General features: G+C 46.8%; 2 protein-coding genes across 35 annotated transcripts in view; one reads left to right on the forward strand and one right to left on the reverse strand.

Moving 5' to 3' along the window:
• The window catches only part of LOC148128511 (uncharacterized), a 190,457-nt gene that overhangs the window by 68,160 nt on the left and 102,093 nt on the right, over positions 1–20,204 (reverse strand). The window lies entirely within an intron of this gene.
• Positions 1–20,204, forward strand: part of LOC148128512 (vomeronasal type-2 receptor 26-like) — a 215,008-nt gene that overhangs the window by 34,155 nt on the left and 160,649 nt on the right. For 10 of the 31 annotated variants that reach the window (XR_015746314.1, XR_015746317.1, XR_015746316.1 and 7 more), the window contains exons 1-2: positions 3,373–3,922; positions 6,008–6,060. The exons of 2 other annotated variants lie outside the window; for them this stretch is intronic. The gene's annotated coding sequence lies outside the window, so the exon portion shown is untranslated. 19 more of the 31 variants (XR_015746320.1, XR_015746321.1, XR_015746311.1 and 16 more) reach the window with 18 other exon arrangements.

A 20,204-nucleotide genomic window follows, 5' to 3' on the forward strand; every position in this document is an offset into this window, starting at 1 on the left:
GAAGAATGTATCCATTTATTGCATAGGCGTTTGGGGCATGTAAATTTTAAAATGCTAAAACGTACAGTTGAGTTATCTGAAGGAATAAGGTTAAAACCTTGTGATAAATATTTACGTTGTAATGTTTGCTGTGAAGATAAGAGCAAAGTATTGCCTGCAAATAGGCTAAATGGTTTCAAAACAAAAGAACCTTTAGAAGTAGTATTTGCAGACATAATAGGTCCAAAGAAACCCAGTATGGGGGTGCTAGATATATACTGAGCATTATGGACCATTATTCTAGATATGGGTTTTGCTATTTAATGAAAAGCAAAACTGAAACATATCAACATTTTTTCAATTGGCTTAGGTTTGCTGAAAGAAAGTCTAAACGGCAACTGATAACCCTGGTGACAGATAATGGTACGGAATTTATTAATAACAAATTCCAGAACAGACTTAAGGTAGCTGGAATAGAGCATAAGAAGTCTGCTCCATACAGGCCAGAACATAATGCTTTTATTGAAAGAAGAGGCCAAACACTACAGGCAATGGTTAGAACAATGTTAAATGATTCTGGGTTACCTGATTCTTTGTGGGGGAGGCTACAATGTGTGCTAATAACATATTGAACAACGTTGTTAATACAACAACAGGTGAAATACCATTTACCAGATGGCATGGCAGGAAACCTGATCTAAGTTACCTGCACACATTTGGTGCACCAGCATGGGTGCATATTCCTGCACAAATCAGAAAAAAAAGGGCAACATAGAGCTAAAAGATTTTTCTTTGTTGGTTATCAGGCAAACCATAGGGCATATAGATTTTGGGAGAAAGGCACATCTAAAGTGTTATGTAGTGCTAGTGCCCAATTTCTAGAACATGAAGGATGGGAGAAATTAGAACAGGATGCCAATAAAGATGTAATTATTGAATCCTATAGAAATCCCATTAGTTATCCCTGTAACTTTAAAAATAAAATAAAGAGACAAATACAGGATGAAATAGTGCCCATAAAGGAAGAAACAGATTCAATAGCTGAACAGGATGAGGAAGATGAACAGGTAATAGTTCAACAAAGTCCTCCTGTAAGCCCTGTAATTCCCAGAAGAACTACACGTGTATCTAGACCGCCTGATAGGTACCAGGCTAACACAGTGTGTCAGATTAATCAAGTTCCTAATTCTGTTGAAGAAATTAAAAAGTATCCTAATAAGGAAAAAGAAAAATGGTATGCAGCAATGAATAAGGAACTGAATTCATTAAGTGATATGAAGGTGTATGAAAATGCCAAATTACCTGTAGGAAAGAAATCCATTGGCTGCAAATGGATATTTAAGGTAAAAACAGATAAGGATGGTAATTTAATCCATAAGGCAAGGTTAGTAGCCCAAGGTTTTAGGCAGAATGCTAATGACTATGATGAGGTGTTTGCACCTAGTCTTAAGGCAGCAACCTTGAGAGCAGCTTTAGTATGGGCAGCTAGTAAAAACTATATAGTTAACCATCTAGATGTGGAAACTGTTTACTTGCACGCCCCATTAAAACATATTATTTATATGAAAAAACCTGTTGGTATTAAAAGTGAAAATAAGGATAATAATGATTGTTGGTTGTTAAAGAAAAGTCTCTATGGTCTTAAACAATCAGGCTATGAATGGAACCAGTATATTGTAAAGGAACTAGACAATATAGGATTTAAAGCTGGTTTAGCCGATCCATGTCTGTTTAAGAGGGAGACAAATGGGAAAGTATCATTATTATTACTATTCACAGATGACATTGCATTGATAACTGAAACTAATGATGAAGCAAATAAAATAATAGCATCATTAGGAAAGAGAATAAAGATCAAGCAATTAGGGGAGATAAAGAAGTATCTCGGTTTGAATATAAAGAAAACACGGAAAGGTTATAAGATATCTCAGGAAGATAAGATAAGCAAATTACTAAAAGATTACAAGATGGAGCTTTGTAAGCCAGCTAAGACTCCAATGAGTCAGGAGTTTAGCAACACTGATGTACAAAGCCCGGAGTTTGATAAGGTGATTTATCAATCTTTAATTGGTAGTTTGAGTTATATTAGTAATTGGTCTAGACCAGATATTTCGTACTGCGTGAATCAGTTGGCTAGATTCAATTCTGCACCATGTGAAAGACACTGGATTGCAGCTAAGAGGATATTAAGATATCTTAAAAAGACAATGAATTATTCATTGTATTTAGAACCAAAGGGTGATTTAATTCTGAGTGCTTATGCAGATGCTAGTTTTGCATCAGAAAGAGACACTAGAAAGTCGACTTCAGGAACAGCCATAATGCTGGGTAAGACATTAATAGGCTGGAAGTCAATAAGACAACAGCATATAAGTTTGTCTACTATGGAGGCAGAATTCTCCTGTTTATCATTGTTATGTACAGAATTAATAATGTATAAACAAATGTTAATTGATATAGGTATAACTGTAGATTATCCTATAATTATTCATGAAGATAATCAGGCAGCAATTCAAATGGCCACAAATATTGGAGTAAAAACAAGGAGCAAGCATACAGATCTAAGATACCTAAACGTGAGACAATCTGTAAGAAGTAAGATGATTCAGCTAGAGTACTGTATGTCGGAGGACAATTTAGCTGATAATTTTACTAAAGCCCAAGGTGCCAGTAAGCACCAGGAGAGTTGTGAAAAATATGGGATAAGATTGTAAAGGTATTATATATTTATTTCACCCAAAAGGGGAGTATGTTAGGTATAACATTGATACCAAATATGGTTTGGGTGAATAAATATATAAAACTTAGATATCATGGTTTAAGTGCTTATCACTTTAAGCACAATGCAGCAGGCAATTAGCCAATTAAGGGTGCGGTTAGAAGTTACAATATAAGGAAGCATTAGAAGCTGGAAAGCTTACTGTCGCTAACTGTGTCTGGCTGTTACTGTCTGGCTGTGTGCTACTGTTACTGTGTGCTGCTGCGACTAACTGTGATTACTGACTGTGAGTGCCTGTGACTGAACTGTTATTGTTTGCTACTGTTTGCTGAATATCCAGCGTTTGTTTCTCTGGAGAGTGAAACCGGAGGAGGAGAAGATATCTTTATCGGCTGATAAAGATATTGCAAGGACTCTTAACTTGGACTATACTAGTGAGTCTTACTGGATGGAAATACTGTGAATGACTTAATGGACTGAATGACAATGCTTAAACTCTAACTGGATTAAAAACTATTTAAACTACAAACAGTGTTTGTGTTCAGTGTGTGTATACTCTGGGGCCCTTCCGCTCTCCTTTGGTTGCCTGGCTTGACTACTGCTGCAATACTCTTCTAGGGGTTAATTCCCAAACCCTAACAGACTTTAATTCCCAGAATTCCCTGCCCAGTGAGGCTCTCTGGCCACAAACCTCCTCCTCCTCCTCCTCCTCCTCCTCCATGGCCGCTGCTCTCTGGCTGGGACCCCTGAGCCCCCTGGCTCTTCCCTGGGGGATGGAAGAGCCTCCGCTGGGCCTCCCTTTGGGGCCTCTGCTAAGGGCACGGCTGGGGCTGAGGACGATGGGGGCTGGAGTCCAGGCCCTTGGGAGGCCCGCATGGGTACCCACTCGATCCGGGCAGGACAGAGATCCACCCGGAGGACCTGGGAAAAACCCCTGGGAAGCAGCCCCTCCCTCCTTCCTTCCTCCCAACGCCTGGCAGGAGGGGAGAGAGAGAGAGAGAGGAAGCCGACCCAGAGAGGGTCACAGCCACGTTCTCCCTTTTTCTCGGTCTTGGGATTCGCCCCAGCCTTTCTGCCCTGGGGAGCAGCAGCCCCAGTATCTTCAGGCCTGGCCTCACTGGGAATACTGGAAACCAGCATCCAGAACCATGTCTGTGGCTCCAAGCAGGAGAAAGAGCATCAAAGTCACCAGTTGATCCTCTGAACACCCAAATCTCTATCCAGGTTTGTCCAGACATTGGGGGGGGGATCACCAACCCCCCCTCCACCCCTAAAGCTGCCTCTCTGTCCCATTCCCATTGTCCCAACTTTTTCCCTGAATGCCAAACTCTGATCTGGTTCACACATTCTGCCAACCCCCGTTCGCTCAGCCGTAGTTTACTCCAAGTGTTGCAGCTGCTGAAAACCCCCAAGGAGCCAGAAACGGATCCTAGGAAAAGCTCCCCATCCTGTGTGCAGACAGGCTGAGTTGACCTCCCCACTAGGTGAGTCCACACAACGCCCTTAACCCAGGTTGATGGAAGAGAACTGCAATGTTGGCAATAGGTGCCAGGCCAAAACACATAAACCAGATGGTGGCATAGCGTGACGACCTGCTTCCCGCATGAACACAGGACGGGGGAAGGTTCCCACCTGCCAGAATGCGTGAAATGGAGTCAACCTATTTCAAAACTCCGTCCATATTTTCAGGGGCTCCAAGGACGAGACCCCCGCCCCTTAGAGGCTCCTTTGTGGGAAGGGAAGGGAGAAGGAAGCCGCTTTGAGACTGGTTCCCTCTAAAGCCCACCTCCTCTGCACCCCCAGGAAAGACTCAGGACCTGCTGTGGACAAAGCCTGGCTGAGATTCACCCAGCTTGCTAAAACTGCTGCAGAAATGCCTGGAAACACCTGGATGCCCCCAGCAACAGCTGGGAACTTGGCCCACTCAAGGCAGCCCAGGAAAGAGGGTTCCTTCCTTCCCAAAGCAGGTGAAAGAGGACTCAAACTCCCATGATGCTCAAAGGAGTTGGGCTCACTCAGCTCAATGGATCTGAGCCCCTGAAGCCACCTGGAGGGACCTTCACCCAACCCCCTTGCAGGGACTCTGCCTGGGGTCCTGCAACGGGGACTGAGGGGCCCCACCAGTGCTGGGCTTGGCTGGAGGGCCAGGTCCAATCCTGAGCCCCCAAAAGGCACCGGAAGCCCCGTGAATCTCCCAAGAGACTCTCCTCCGGCCTCGGCCCTTCCTTCTGGCCTGGACCAAGCTGGGTCGGCTTCACACACCCCGACCCTGCGGGAACAGCAGCCCCCACCTGCCAGGTGCAAAGCTGGCACACCAGACTCGGATCCTGGCAAGAGATGCAACCTGGGGACCCTCACCCCATTCACTCCCCCCCTGCCCTGGGCCCCCATGGGGCAGATCCCCCCACCTGCCCTGCAAGGCCCGAGGGAGCCCTCTCCATGGGGCGCCCCACTTCCCAAGGCAGGAGGAGGAAGAAGCCCCTGGCTGTCCCCGGGGAAATTGGCAGCAGGGGCCCAGGCTGACCTCCCCTCTCCCTGGACCCCACCAGCCCCACCTGGCCTGCAGGTGCCCAGGGCTCACCTTGGAGCTCCACCTGTCCCCCACCTGTGATGCCAGAGCCGCTCTCCCAGCCAATCCCAAGGAAGGCTCCTCCCTCAGAGGTGGGCTTTTTGATAGCACCTGAGCTGCCCAGACCAGATGGGAGGGGCTCCCCTGCCTCCCTCTCCCCCTGCCCCCTCCCTCCCTGCCCTCACTGGGGAGGGGGCAGACCCACTGCAGACCCCCCCTGGCCCTGCAGGACCCCTGCGTGCCCCCTCCTCACAGCACAGTCCCCTGCCAAACCCTCTCCGAATCCAGCCCTTTGGAGGCTGCTTGACCGGTGAGGAGGAAGCCAGGCCCAGAGAGGCCCCTCAGCCTCGGCCAGATGGGTGGGAAGGTGGTCCGGAAGCCCCCAGGGGAAGCCGGCCCAGAGATCTTGGCCAGGCTGCTCAGAAGCCGTTGCCATTGCCTCTTTCCCAGGGCTCCGAGAGAGCGGCTGGCCCAGAGCCTCCTAGCTGGCTTGGCTCCCCAGGCAGGACTGGAACTCAGCCCCCCCCCCCCGGATTGAAGCCCCAGCCACCCAACTGACTCTGGTGGGATCCACATGACCCTCTGAACCCGGTCTCTTCCCCAGTGGCCGCATTCACATTTGCACCTCTGTTGAAAGGCTGTCAAAATGCCTTTCTTCTGAGGATTCGATTTTCCCGCTGGGAGAGCTCCGCGCAAGGATACGGACAACTGCTTGAAAGCTGGATCTTTTTATTTTTCAGGAAGGCGAGAGATAGCAAGAAGTCTGCGTTCCTGGGCTAGCTACCTTCGAATGGTAAGTCCCTGATTTTTATACCCTTTTCTCCTTTTGTGTGAGTGCTTGTGTTTGTATTTCTTAATGTTTTAAATCCTGTCAGGGGTTGTCTTTCTTCCCGCCAGAGGGTAAACTCCGCGGGTGCGGAAGGCAAACTTTGCGGGTGGTTTGATTGTTTTATCGGTTTCGTCCTAATCTTTTTAGCTTAATGGTTTCTTATATTTGTTTTGTGGCAATCTCCTGTCTGTCTCCTTTGTGATATATTTTGTGCCTTTTGTCTGTTTGTTTTGCTGATTTGGCATGTCTTGTGTTTGTAAGGGTTTTCTTTTCTTTCTTTCCCTACTTTTCTTAATTATTTGGGCTTTTGTCTAAGGGGCTTCTTTAATACCTTTTATTTGATTCCTTTTCCTATGCAAGTTTGTTTTATGGCTGGCCTGATGTTCCCTTTGGGCTTTTCCTGCTTGGGTGACACCACTGTCCTCGTGAAGTTCCCTTTCCACACCTCTTAACCATGGTTTGTTTCCCGAGGTTGAACCATTTGGCCGAGTAGTCAGTGGATGATGGGAACTCGGAAGAAGATGAATTCCTGGAAGAGAAGCTGATCAAGAGGAGATACACAGGCAGGCCTCGACTCCCAATCATTCATTTAGTGACCGATCCAAGTTACAACTGCACTGAGAAATGGAACTTAGGACCATTTTTCACAATTAATGACCTTTGCAGCATCAAATGCAGGGATCAGAATTCAGGTGCTTGGCCACAGTTTCATGTTTATAATGGCACCAACATCCCAGGGCCATTGTGATCCCCTTTTACAACCTTCTGACAAGCAAAGTCAATGGGGAAGCCACATTCACTTAATGACCGGGTTCCTAACTTATCAACTGCAATGATTCATTTAATGACTGTGGCAAGAAAGGCCATCAAATGGGGCAAAACTCACTTGATGGATGTCTCACTTAACAACAGAAATGTTGGGCTCAGTTGTGGTCGTAAGTCGAGGACTACCTGTATTGGGGACCCTTTTCTTCTGGCGAGGACCCCATTCACACAACATGCTTGACCAGGCCGGGGTCCTCGCAGCCCCCCTGAGAGAAGCCAGAGGTCCACATGGAGCCTCCTCAAGGCCGGTGAGAAACCCTGGATGACCATAGCCCCCCTCCTCCCTCCTCTGGGGTCTCCCTGGGACAAACCCAGAAGTTGGGGTGGGCTTCCTCCCCTCTGGGCCTCACCCGGCTTCGGTCAGACATGGCTGGGAACCTCCTGGAGGAGAAGAGAGTCTCATTGCACATCAACCTGGCCCTGAAAAGCCACAGCTTGAACCCGGAGCCACCCAGGATCTGGTCTGCAGGCCCTGAGAGCAGAATCTGAGGGAGGTTCAGGGGGAGAACTTCCAAGCGGTGGACCTGGGATACGGGCCTTCCTCTGCTCCTCCCTGCCAGGGTGGGCCTGCCTGTCCCTTCAGTTCCCCCTCCCACTCAGCCCCCCGGTTCCCCTTCTGGGCCAAGAAGTCCATATTAATGTCTCCCCCAGTGAAGAAACATCCTCCCTGAACAACGGATGCCAATAAACCAGGAACAAAGGAGTTCCAACAGCACCTTTTTTGGGATAGAAAGTCTCAGCCCCAGAAATTGGGAAGGTCAGAGGGGTCCCTCCCTCCCCCCAAATAGAAGATCCCCACAACAGAGGAAGAGCCACCAGATCTCCAGAAATCCTGTCGCTAGAAATCAGGTTGCACCATCCACCACACTGTGGGCATCACCGCCATCTTTGTAGGGTTTCCCTGTGATAAGATGGGTGGCCAGTAAATTTAATGGATGGATGGATGGATGGATGGATGGATGGAAGACAGACAGACAGACAGACAGACAGACAGACAGACAGACAGATATGGATTGATAGATCTCAGCTGCAGACTTTACAGTCCATTCTTTATTTAAAAACTAAGAAACATCACAATATAAAGAATCTTGGTGTATTATAGGAACATTGTAAGATAACACAGGAATGACAAGAAAATAAAAATAAAAATTTCCATCCATTCTATAACTTTCTCCCTATTTACCCAACGATCTAGTCCACAAGTTGTCACTTTCCTGCTTCTTAATGAGCTTTTATCTCAGAATTAATATTGCTAGAAAAGATGGGAAATGAAATTTCATTTCAGGTACAAGCAATTTTAAAACCGGCTGCAATTAAGATCAATATATGGGATTATGACATAAAACAGAATTCCAAACAGGGTCTACTCTTAACCTTGGGCAGAGATCAAGGGTGCCGATTGTCATTAGAAGACAGGCAACACTACAGTTAAATGGCATTAACTTAGAAATGGCACCAAACTCCATAGCTCTGGGTGACCTTCCCCAGCAATCTCTGGAGACAAGAGGCCATGTTGAAGGACAGCAGAAGTCAATTCCCTGGGTGCTGAATTCTCTTCCCCAGCATCACTTTCTGGACTTGCCCTGACTGGGAGGAAGGACCACAACCACAACAAAACAGTGACCCCAGGGGTATATCTGTAATTTTTACTAACATGGTTTATTCCAGCCTCTCCTCTGCAGATGGAGCCCAGAAAAAGTTCAGGATCCCAAGAGGAGAAGTTGCTTCTCACTGTAATTATGACCATCTGGGCCTTTGAGACCTGTGATGCTATATCTCCAGTTTTAGACTTCGATGTAGACATCAGATTGAAGCCACATGCAAAGGATCTTATATCAGAAAAGGATAAATTCCTTGGGTGAAGCTCTCTGGGACCAAGTTTTGGGACAGGTACAGGCTCTGCTCTTGATTGCACCTTTCTCTCCTTTGCAGATGAAACTGAGTGGTTCTCTGTTTAGATCAGGAAAGCCACTGGCACTTCTCAGAGTCTTTGAATTTTTCCAACTGTTCCTGTTGTTTGTGTTAGAAACAGGAAGTGGATTGATTAATGCCATGAATGATGGACCTCCTGCTTCTGCTTCTGCTGCTGCTGGTGTCCCCATCAGTCTGTGGGAAGCTGAGAAGGAAATGCCCATTGAGTTTGGAGCACCAGGATGGGTACAATCCATGGAGCTTTTACAGGCCTGGGGACCATCTCATTGGTGTGGTCACAACTGAAACATATGTGTCGCCTATAATGTGGCCTTTCAACAGCCCTCCTTCCATACCTTCTCCTTCGTAAGTCATGCAGGGTGATGGAGTTGCACTCCCTCCATGTGCAATTCTAACACTCTCCTTCTTTTCTTCTTATTTCACTTATTTTTGTACCTCAGGACCTGTCTAATTTCCTGAATGATTTTGATTTCCATGGCTTCCCTTTTTGCCTTACTTTGTGGAAGAGAGTAAAATCCAAAGATGGAGTTTTTAAAAACCTGAATGAAATCCAGATGATTTTCCTTTCTCAGTTCATTCCTGAGTTCATCACTTGAATAATGACCTTTGTTTAAGTAGTGACTGAAACAATTGTAGTTGCCTCTCTCATTTGCATAATTGATCATTCGATTTGGATCAATGTTGGCCTAAGGCTTAGTAGGTTTGTGAAGGATTATATATTTTAAAAACATTTGTTGTTGCTATTGAATATAATAACATGAATATTGTTTTTCAATAGGAAGAGTTCTGCTCTAACAATACCCTAAAATCAATTTTTGCTATTCAAATGGTCAGCAAGAATTCCCAGCTCCTGCACAATCTCACACTTGGTTACAACATCCATGACAACTATGGAAGCACTTCCGCACTTCAGATGCCTTGCTGGACATTCTTTCCACTGGAGAATCCAATGTCCCCAACTATGGCTGTGGGAGGAAGGACAACCTCCTGGCTCTGATTGATGCAGCCAGGGACATCTCCATCCAGATGTCAATGTTTGTAGGCACCTACAAAGTCCCACAGGTTTGTGTGTTTTTCTCTATCTGGTAAGGTGAGTGGGGTGGTGGGGATGAACAACAGATCCAATATCTTCATAGAATTCAAGAGCAGCTTTTCAGAATATTAGGGAACATATCAACGATGTTTTAGTCTATTATGTTCATCTTCAAATTGACCATTAAAGGCCTGAAGAGCCATAAGGTCCCTAGAGGATATTCTACTGAATATTCTACTATTGAAAAACTATCCAGGTTTTGAGGTCCTCCATTAGCATGTTCATTTTCACATATCAATAATATCTGCCTTATCCAATTGGAATCAAGTTGGCAATAGTCCTGTCTATGTATAAAAATATTCAGACCAAGAAGAGTATCTTTGGGATGGATAAAAGGAGTTCAGCTCCTGCCCTCATAGATAATTGTTAATTTACACAATTTCTGCTTTGTATAAATTCAGGGTATATAATTATTGGGTTTAAAATTAAAGTGATGAAACAGACATATAGTCCCAAAACAGACAAAATTTCAATTAAAGACTTATTGGATTGTACAACTGTCTACGATTGACCTCACCCCTTTCCTAAGAGGTCTGTAGGGGCGTGCATAAGCGCACCAATGTGCCTACCGTCACTGTCCTACTATTTCTTTTTATTTTTCTTATATGTATCCATTTCATGTACTCATAACTATTCTGTTAGCAGTTGTGCTCTTGTACATCTAGAGAAGAAGCTGAAAAATTGCTTCACAAAGAATTTGGGATATAGAAGCTGAGAAAGAGGTTTTAGTACTCAAAAATAGCATATAATACAGCCCTATATCTTAGATCCAGACATTTTATCTAACATCTGCAAATTTGAATCTAATTGTTGGAATTGTATGGGTGACACAAAAAATTACATTGCATTTTTATTGTTTTTTTTTTGTTTAATATGATTTTAGCGTTCCATTTTTATATACAACCTTGTTAATATTCTGTCTTAAATATTTTAAACCATGACTAAGGAACAAACTATTCTTATATATTCATCAAAACAAAATTGGGTTTGTCAATAAGTAATATTTTGGAGTTGATCTGGACCACATTATAACACAGCATTCTTCATTACTTTTTCAGATCACTGTGGAATTCCTTCAGAGGCTCTGAGTGATAAAAGGAGATTCCCTTTTTCCACCAGATGCTCCCCAAAGAAGGATTCCAATACCCAGCAATTGTCCAGCTGCTCCTCCATTTCAGATGGACCCTGATTGGCCTCTTTGCTTCAGACACAGAAAAGGGAGATAATTTCATGAGGACTTTCCCTCCGATGCTTGTCAGGAATGGAATTTGTGTGGTTATATCACAACGATTCACAACAACTGGACAAACAGCACCCCTCAGGGAGGCCCTCTCTAAGTGGAGACAAATCAACGTCTTTGTCCACTTCATAGAATTTATTTCCATCTGGAACAGAATTTTCCTTTCCATGAAGCACTTATGCATTTGCCAGGACCCATTGAAGGGAAAGTCTGGATCCTCACAAATTTTGCAGCGTATACAATAAAGAAGCACATACTTCTCAAATACATCCATAGTATTTGGAATTTTGGTTATCTGTCAAAAAAAGGCCAACAGATGCTGCCTTTGAACCCCATTTCTTTGTGGAAGATCCGTTTCAAGATCATTATTTCGCTGTTCCCTTTCCAAGCACGTCTTTTCTGTCAAAGGCCGCAGAAGATGCACCCAGAAAGCCCCACTGGAGACCCAGGAGAAAAGGAACAGGAAACGGATCATAAATGACCGTCATCGCTACAGTATCATTCAGACTCTGGCCCAGGCCATGAATGCCGCCTATTCCTCCAGATCGAGGAGGGGAAGGAAGGAGGGAGAAAAGAGGTTGGGGGCTCCGAGGCTGCAGCCGTGGCAGGTATGGGGGGTCCCAATAGGGATCCATTAATCTGAGATCCTTTGGAGAAGGAACTCAAAGGAGAAGGAGGGGAACATCTCAACCTTCTTGTGCTGCAAAAGGTCAAGAGATTTGCACCATCTAATTGCTCCTGTCTGACGCTCCGGAATAACAGGGAGCAGATCTGAAGTTTCTGTCTAGCCTCTGTTGGAAGAAATCTCCTTCTGGGTTCAGTTCCAAGTGGGGAAGAAAGACGCTGGAAACATGGTGACTGCTTGGAAGATGGTTTAATGGTGGACAGGAGCACATGCCTTGGTTGAGGAAAGAAGGGCTGAGATGCTGAGAGTGCAACTGTTTGATGCCCTCTGTTGGGATTTGAATTGAGCTTGTATTCTGATCGGTTGTCAGGCTCCCATGGGGCCATGCAGGGGCAACTCTGTAGGCTGTCCTGAGTCCCAGGCTTGGTTGAGCCTCGCTGGATGATGGTGATGGCTTTGGGCAATTCCTATATAGCTTTACCTGGAGTAGATCTTTGTTATGTAAAATAAACTGGCCTAGGCCAGAGTAATGGTCCATTAGCAAAGGTGGGAGGGGGCTGAGTTTCAGCCTCTCTGAGTTTCTACTTTTCTTTTTAGGGAAATATATTCTCCCTTTTAGTATATCCTAAAATATTTCATTTTCCTAGGAGAGGGGAGGGTTTTAACTACTCCCAACACCTCTTTCAGTCATTGGAAGAGTGTTGAATCCTCCCTTGTCCAACTGAGAGATTTTGTAAGTTGGAGAAGCTGCTCTCATAATCTCCTCCTTGTCTTCTCTCAAGACTCAGTTTCAGGTTGCAGTCAAGTACGATTTTGAGATTGTTTTCATAAACATGTATTTATTTACACATAACTCAAGATGGCAAATGTCTCCAACACAGCTTCCTCCTTCATCCAGTCCACTTTTAGTACAGTCAGAGACCAGCATTACAATAAATAATAATAATAATGGAGAAAAATAAAAATAAATGACAGTCAATGGGCAGTTAGAGTCTGCCTAATGCTGAGTCATGTGCGAATATGTGGCAATATAAATGTCCTAAATAAATAAATACATAATTTTGCATTACAGCAGAACAGAATTTGGCCCCATTCAGAGAAACTCCTTCCTACTGATCTGATAACTGCAGTTGCACGTAAAAGAGTTCCGTATTTCCCAGATATTTTATTAGGAGAGGCGTCACAAAGTGAATCCCTGAGTCCTGATAGGAGATGCCGCATAGCAGGCTGTGAAGTCACTGGTGGGATTCAAATTTTTTTACTACTGGTTCTGTGGGCATGGCTTGAATTTGTGGGCGTGGCTTGGTGGTCACGTGACCAGATGGGCGTGGCTTGGTGGCCATGTGACTGAGTGGGCTTGGCCAGGTGGCCATGTGACTGGCAAACCAAATACAATTGGTCCTCGCTTAATGGCCGGTTGCTTAGCAAGTGTTCTAATTTATGACTGATCTCCCCAGAGCTACTTGTCCTGTTTTTGGAGTTTTGACAACCATAAACACAAACACACAAACACACATGCACACACACACACTCAAACACAAACACACAGAGCTTTCTAGCCCTGCTATTCTTTGATTCTGTAAGGATCTCCTGCGGGAGCAGGGGGTTGGACTAGATGACCTCCGAGATTCGTTGCATGCCAGCCCTAGATTGCTGTGCTGCTTCAAAGAGTCTTCTGAAGCCAGGGTTTGTGTCCTAACTTCCTCTCCTTTTTTTCTCTCTCCCTCCCTCCCTCCTTCCATGTATTTATCTATCCATCCATATATCTCATTCACTTTCTCCATTCTCTCTCTCTCTTTCTCTTCTCTCTTTCTTCTCTTTCTTTCTTTCTTTCTTCCCTCCCCCCCTCTCTCTCTCTCTCTCTCTCTCTTCTCCACACACACACACACAGACACAGAGAGTAGGGAGAGAGAGGGGAAGATAGGGACCCGCCTCTTCGCTATCCCCCACCGTCCCCCTTACCTTCTCAGGCCAGGCGAGGGAGGGGAGGGTGAGGGGCAGGGCCAGCTGCTTCAGGCAAGGTGAAGAGGCGTCGACCAAGCACGGGAGTGTAGAAGCCTGGGAATGGCGGCTCCCGGCTCAGCTGCCCTGAGGGTCTCCTGCAGGCATATCGCGACAAGTGGGGCGAGAAGACCCGGGACAATCGTGCACCCACCTGCTGGCTGGCCGGGCCGGGCTGAGCTGGAAGAGGCGCATCTGCTGGGAGAAGTAAGAAAACGTAATCTGGGAGGGCAGGCAGGCAGGCAGATGTCCCAGGGCTGCTCCACATGCGCACTGCATCAGTAGCACACGCACGGCTGCACACACAGTGCGCATGTGCAACAGCCCTGGGACATCTGCCCGATCTGCACCACAGCCACCACGTGGTAGGGAAAGCTAGGAGAGCGACTGGGACAAGCGGGCGACCCGGTTGGGGTGTGGCCAACCAGGGGTCACCACCAGTTCACCTGAGCCGGTGAGAACCAGTTGAATACCACCTCTGTGTGAGCTGCAGTTCGAGTGGTCCCTTGTCAACAGGGGCCCAGTCTCAGCTCAGGCGCTCTTTCTTTGTATCGGCCCCCTGAAACGGCTCTGGGAACTCCGTTGCAGCTCTCGGAGGTTAATTCCCTTTGGACTCTTGGCAGGGTTATTCGATATAAATATCTCGTTGCTCTAAAGGCTGCTCAAATAAACATTCTTGGGAAGAGCAGCCCCATCTTGTTGGATTTCCAGATCTTTGAGACCTTGTTTGAGTTCACTAAGTGCACTAACTCATCCCCCATCCTTAAAAGCCCTTCCCTGCAGAAGCCACGGGGGCTGAGTACCAATGAGTAGTTGTGTGTTCATTTTCCCCACAACAACAACCCTGTGAGTTGAGTTGGGCTGAGAGACTGGCCCCAAATCCCCCCAGCCTGCTTCATGACCAAGGCGGGACTTGAACTCACATCCTCTTGCTTTCTACTTGGGGCTTAACCAGTAGACCAAACTGGCTCCCTTACATACTTATCAAGCTTGGCACAATCCTTCATCCAGTGCATCATTAATGTTCTTATATGAGATACTATAATTTATCAAATCCTAAAACCCAGATAGTTTTCTATTGCTTTTTAGTCATACAGTTGTTTCTAGGAGGAAATCATAAATATTTTTCTGGAAAGTTGGTAATGTTTAAATAACATAAAAGTATATTTGCCTGAGAATTGTTATAAATCTTGTATAATAGCAATTTATCAACCCTATTATATTAATGACAACATAGAAAAATTGATGACTTAACGACAAAATGTTGTATCTTCCCACTTTCATGACAAAGATTAAAAAAACTAAAGATTATTTGAGTACCATTTTTAAATCAGTTTTTATCCACTTAATTATCATACCATCCACCCCTCACTTAACTGGGTTTCTGATCACATCACAAAATTGTTTGTTACTCTTTCCTGAGATCGAGTTATATCAGCAGTATTTCCATAATGTATTTGGGAAATGAAATAATATGTGAGGATGACTTGCATAGAGCACATAAGTTATATCCCCCCCTTCCCCACAACCCATTTAGAAAGGGCAGTGATAGGAGGGAATGACTTTTGGGGGTATAGGAGAGATTCTGCCTGGGGAAGAAGCAGATAAGAGGAGGAAACCTACAGCTGCATTAAAAAAAAGGGTCGGTGGGAGATTTGTACTTTCTGGCTCCCCAAATCCTGTCAGTGCAGCATTACAGCGAAGTGGGCCTAGCTCAGGTTTCCTGTCTGGGCTTCCTGGGAGAGGATCACCCTGACAATTTTCTTCCTGACAAATCCGTGTTTCTGATAACCAACCTGTTGCTTTCAGGGAGTTCATAAATCTCCTTTTTTCTGTTGTTCAACTATATTTTGTCAAAATCTATATTGTCAAAATATGATCGACAAATTTTTGTGAACTTTTTCCCTTCACTTGTAAGATAGTGGTAACACCCATTTTCCTAATGAAGCATGTCTGTAAATTAGACAACTACAGAAGAAAGATTAAATATTGAAAAAGCGTCTGGGATAAGAAACAAAGTTTTCTGCTTTTAAAATTGCTGCATGTTCCCATTCTAGTTCCATCCTTTCCTGGAGAAGAATGAGTTTGTCAATATTTCGGACATTAAACTCTACATAGACCCAAATGGAGAGGTAGCAGCAGATGTGGGCATTTCGGCTTCTTGGTTCTTCCCAGGGATGATCCCAGGAGAGAGACTCTGGCGTATTTTGAAAGACAGAGACTTTCTATCAACCAAGATGTTCTTTCACGGCTAAAGTTGCTCAACAAGGTAGGAGAAAGTTTGGTGTCTTCTCTCCGTTTTCCAAAGCCTGAGGTCCCATTTCAAGAGGGCTGATGCTATTCCCCAAAGGTGGTTGACCTTCACCGAGAATTGAATCTGGGCAGTAGAAACCGGATTTTTTCCCTTAGGCTGCTTGGGAGGCTTCGATATTGTTCCATTTTGTGGACCACGTACAATTAAGGGTCTCCATCAAACGGGTGAGAATCCCACAAGGGCTGGGGAATGTGTCGCTAGTAGCTTCTGGTTGTTTGCTCCTTGTGCCCAGAAGAGCAACGAAGGCGGCAATTCTGCTGACCGGGGCCTGAATCCAGGCTTGGACTGTATCGGATGGGATTGAATCGTGAGTGGACGGAGGTCCTTTTGGCCCCATTGGGGGAAAGAAGCTTCCTCTCGTCCTGCTTGGGGAAAAGTGTCCCCTGAAGGGGCAGCTCCATAATCTGGGAGGCTCTTAAGGAGGCCAGACCTGGCCAGAGCTCTCCATGCCTCCCTTTCACCCTCCCTGGGATGGAGCAATGGGCCTTCTGCTCCTAGGAAGCAGCTCCAAGGCTTTCAGTTCACCTGAAATTATCAAGATTGTTCTGATATCACACCTTAAAATTATGGGTGTAAGAAGAGGGGAGAAATGCGTGTTAATGGGGTCATGAGAAGGAACCGACTGGTTATCACTTAATGCTGAAATCTTTTCTCAGTTCCATCCAGGGGTGGGATTCAAATTTTGTAACAACCGGTTCTGTGGGCGTGGCTTAATTTGTGGGTGTGGCTTGATGGTCACGTGACCAGATGGGCATGGCCAGGTGGCCATGTGACTGGCAAACCAAATACAAGTGGTCCTCGCTTAATGGCCAGTTGCTTAGCAAGTGTTCTAATTTATGACTGATCTCCCCAGAGCTCCTTGACCTGGTTTTGGAGTTTTGACAACCATAAACACAAACACACAAACACACACACACAGCCTTCTGACCCTGCTATTCTTTGATTCTGTAAGGATCTCCTGCTGGAGCAGGGGTTGGACTAGATGACCTCCGAGATCCCTTGCAGCCCAGCCCTAGATTGCTGTGCTGCTTCAAAGAGTCTTCTGAAGCCAGGGTTTGTGTCCTTCCTTCCTCTCCTTTTTTTCTCTCTCTCTCTCCCTCCCTCCTTCCGTGTATTTATCTATCCATCCATATATCTCATTCACTTTCTCCTCCCTCCATCTCTTCCTTTCTTTTTCTTTCTTTGTCCCTTCCTTTGTCTCTCCCTTTCTTTGTCTATCCCTTTCCTTCCTTTTGCTTCCTTTCTCTCTTTCTTTCTTTCTCTTTCTTTTTCTTTCTTCTCTCTCTCTTCCTCTCTCATTCCCTCTATTTTCTCTTTCCTCTCTTTTCTCTCTCTTTCTCTCTCTCTCTCTTCTCTCTCTCTCTGCCTCTTTCCCTTCTTCCTCCTCCCCCACTTTGTGTGTGTGTGTGTGTGTGTGTGTGTGTGTGTAAAAGAGAGGCATGGATAAGTCTGACCAGGTCTGGTCTCTTTAAGAACCTCCCCAACTATGAACCGGCCCTTTCAGGGGACACTTTTCCCCAAGCAGGACGAAGCTTCTCTCCCAATGGGACCAAAAGGACCTCCACCCAATCATGATTCAAATTCATCTGAATTCAGGCCCTGGTCAACAGAATTCCCTTGTTCTTTGCTAGTTTGGGCACAAGGAGCAAACAAACCTGAAGCTCTTAGTGACACATTCCCCAGCCCTTGTGGGATTCTCACCAGTTTGAAGGAGATACTAAACCATAGGTGGTTCACAAAATGGAGCAGTGCGAGAAGGTAAGGGTGATGGTGGGGGATAGCGAAGTGGCCGGGTCCCTATTTTCCCCTCTCTCCCCCCCCACTCTGTGTGTGTGTGTGTCTGTGAATGTGTGTGTCTCCCTGAAAGCGGGCTGGCCAAGCCAGCAAGCTCTCCTTGGCGCTCTTCGCTACTTCTTTCATTTCTTCTTTTTCGAATCCAGACTGGCTGAACAACGATTGCCAGACTGCGGTGGAAGCGTCCATTGGGTGACCCTCCTCCTCCTCCTCTTCCTCCTCCTCTGCACCCGGCAGCTGTGGATGGATCAGGAGGGTGCAGTTGTGTGGGGAGATGCTCGCTCCTCAAGTGAGCAGCCACCCACCCCATACCAGGTTTTGCTGTGCTTTGGCATTTGCTTGAGGAGCATCTCCCCGTGCGCATGCACCCTCCCAGCCCTGCCACAACGCCGGTTATGGAGAGGAGAGGAGGAGGAGGAGGAGGAGGAGGGTCGCCCGAAGGACGCTTCCACCGCGGTCTGGCATCATTGTTCAGCCAGTCTGGATTCCAAAAAGAAGAAATGAAAGAAGTAGCGAAGAGCGCCAAGGAGAGCTTGCTGGCTTGGCCATGCCAGGCTTTCAGGGAGACACACACACACAGAGTGGGAGAGAGAATCAGGAAGATAGGGACCCGGCCGCTTCACTATCCCCCACCGTCACCCTCACCTTCTTAGGCCAGGCGAGGGAGGGAGGGTGAGGGCAGGGCCAGCCGCTTCAGCAAGGTGAAGAGGAGGCGACCAAGCACAGTGCAGAGAAGAAACCTGGGAACGGCGGCTCCTAAAGGGCTTTGAGGTCGGATGACCTGGAGCAGCCGAGATCTGAGTGAGCATTGTACCACAGGTTCACCTGATCGCCCACTTCTTTGGTGTTGGCTTTACGGAGCCGCAGGGTGAGGTCTGGGCTGACATGTGACAGCAGTGCCTTTAGCTGTGCTCGCTTGTAAGTGTCCAAATAATCTGGTGAAGACGCGGAGGAGTCACTCAGGTAGACCTCCCCATCCGCAGTCTTCCTCCTGCACAAAAAGGCCATTCCCTGAGCTAAGAAGGCAAGGAGCTGTGCTCGACTCACCCAATTCCTAGGACTACCCCAAATGGTCCCAATTCGGCCAGGAGAGGGCAGCTCCCCTGGCAATCCCCTTTCCCTCAGTGCTCTGACTTCCTGTGGCTCGCCTCCAGCCTGAACACCAGGTTGGACCACCAGAAGGCCACTTCCCTGCTTCTCAATGGCGCTCCTGTGCCGGCCACTGCAGGACTCTCCATCTCTTTCCCCAAATTCTCCCTCAATTTGAAATGACGACACCTGTTGCCGACATGGGTACGACCGGGCTGCCGGTCACCTTTACCCCCCACCCCACTTGCCTTTGCCGCTGCCACCTGGACCCCTAACCCCCAGCAGGTAAGGCCCAGCACCTGCGGTGAATCCCAGCTAAATTTCACTGTACCGGAGGACATGTGGAGAGGCTCATGTTCTCCTGCTGCTGGGAAAGCAAGAGAGTCTTTCCCGGCACAGCAAAAGTTTGCAACTTCCCTCCAATAGGGAAATGGGTGGCTCTGGGGGCAGAGAAGCAGCCCGCTTGAATCCTGTTTCTCTCTGCCACCCGGAGCTGTGCCGGGAAAGACTCTCTTGCTCTCCCAGCAGTAGGAGAACATGAGCCTCTCCACATGTCTTCCAGTACAGCGAAATGTAGCTCAGGTTCCCACCAGTCTGCATCTCGCCCCCCGCCTGGATTCACCGCAGCTGCTGGGCCTTACCTGCTGGGGGTGAGGGTGGCGGGTGGTGGCAGCAAAAGGCAAGTGGGGTGGGGGGTTAAAGGTGACCGGCAGTGGCAGGTAGGTGACAGGGCCCCGGAGCTTGCAAAGCCTCACTCGCCCAGGGAGACCAGGCAGGGCCACAGCGGAAGGCATGCAGCAATGGCTGGCCTGGCGAGTGGGCAAAAGCAGGCTGCAGGCGATGCTGCAAATGCGCGATAAGGACTGCATGTGGAGGGGAGGGGAGGGCAGAGAGGGGCAGGGCCAGTCAGTGGTGCAATTTGCCAGTTCTCTGAACTGCACAGAATCATAACAACCGGTTCTATGGAACTGGACAGAACCAGTACAATCCCACCACTGGTTCCATCTCTCCAGACTTTTCTATTTAATAAAGTCCTTTTTTTTTGGCAATGTGAGATGCCAAAAGCAAAAGAGAGGAACAAAAGGAAGAATCTTTCAGGAGTTATATCTCCAACCATTTGTAAATAGTGAGAGATTTTGTATTTACTTAAGTGAAGACCAGAGGCTAATATCTAATATCTTGTCTAATATCCATT

The sequence above is a fragment of the Notechis scutatus genome, unplaced genomic scaffold (assembly GCF_049901735.1).
Source record: "Notechis scutatus isolate UNSWTSFEM ecotype Mainland unplaced genomic scaffold, rNotScu1.2 NSCUSCF31, whole genome shotgun sequence".
NCBI lineage: Eukaryota > Metazoa > Chordata > Lepidosauria > Squamata > Elapidae > Notechis > Notechis scutatus.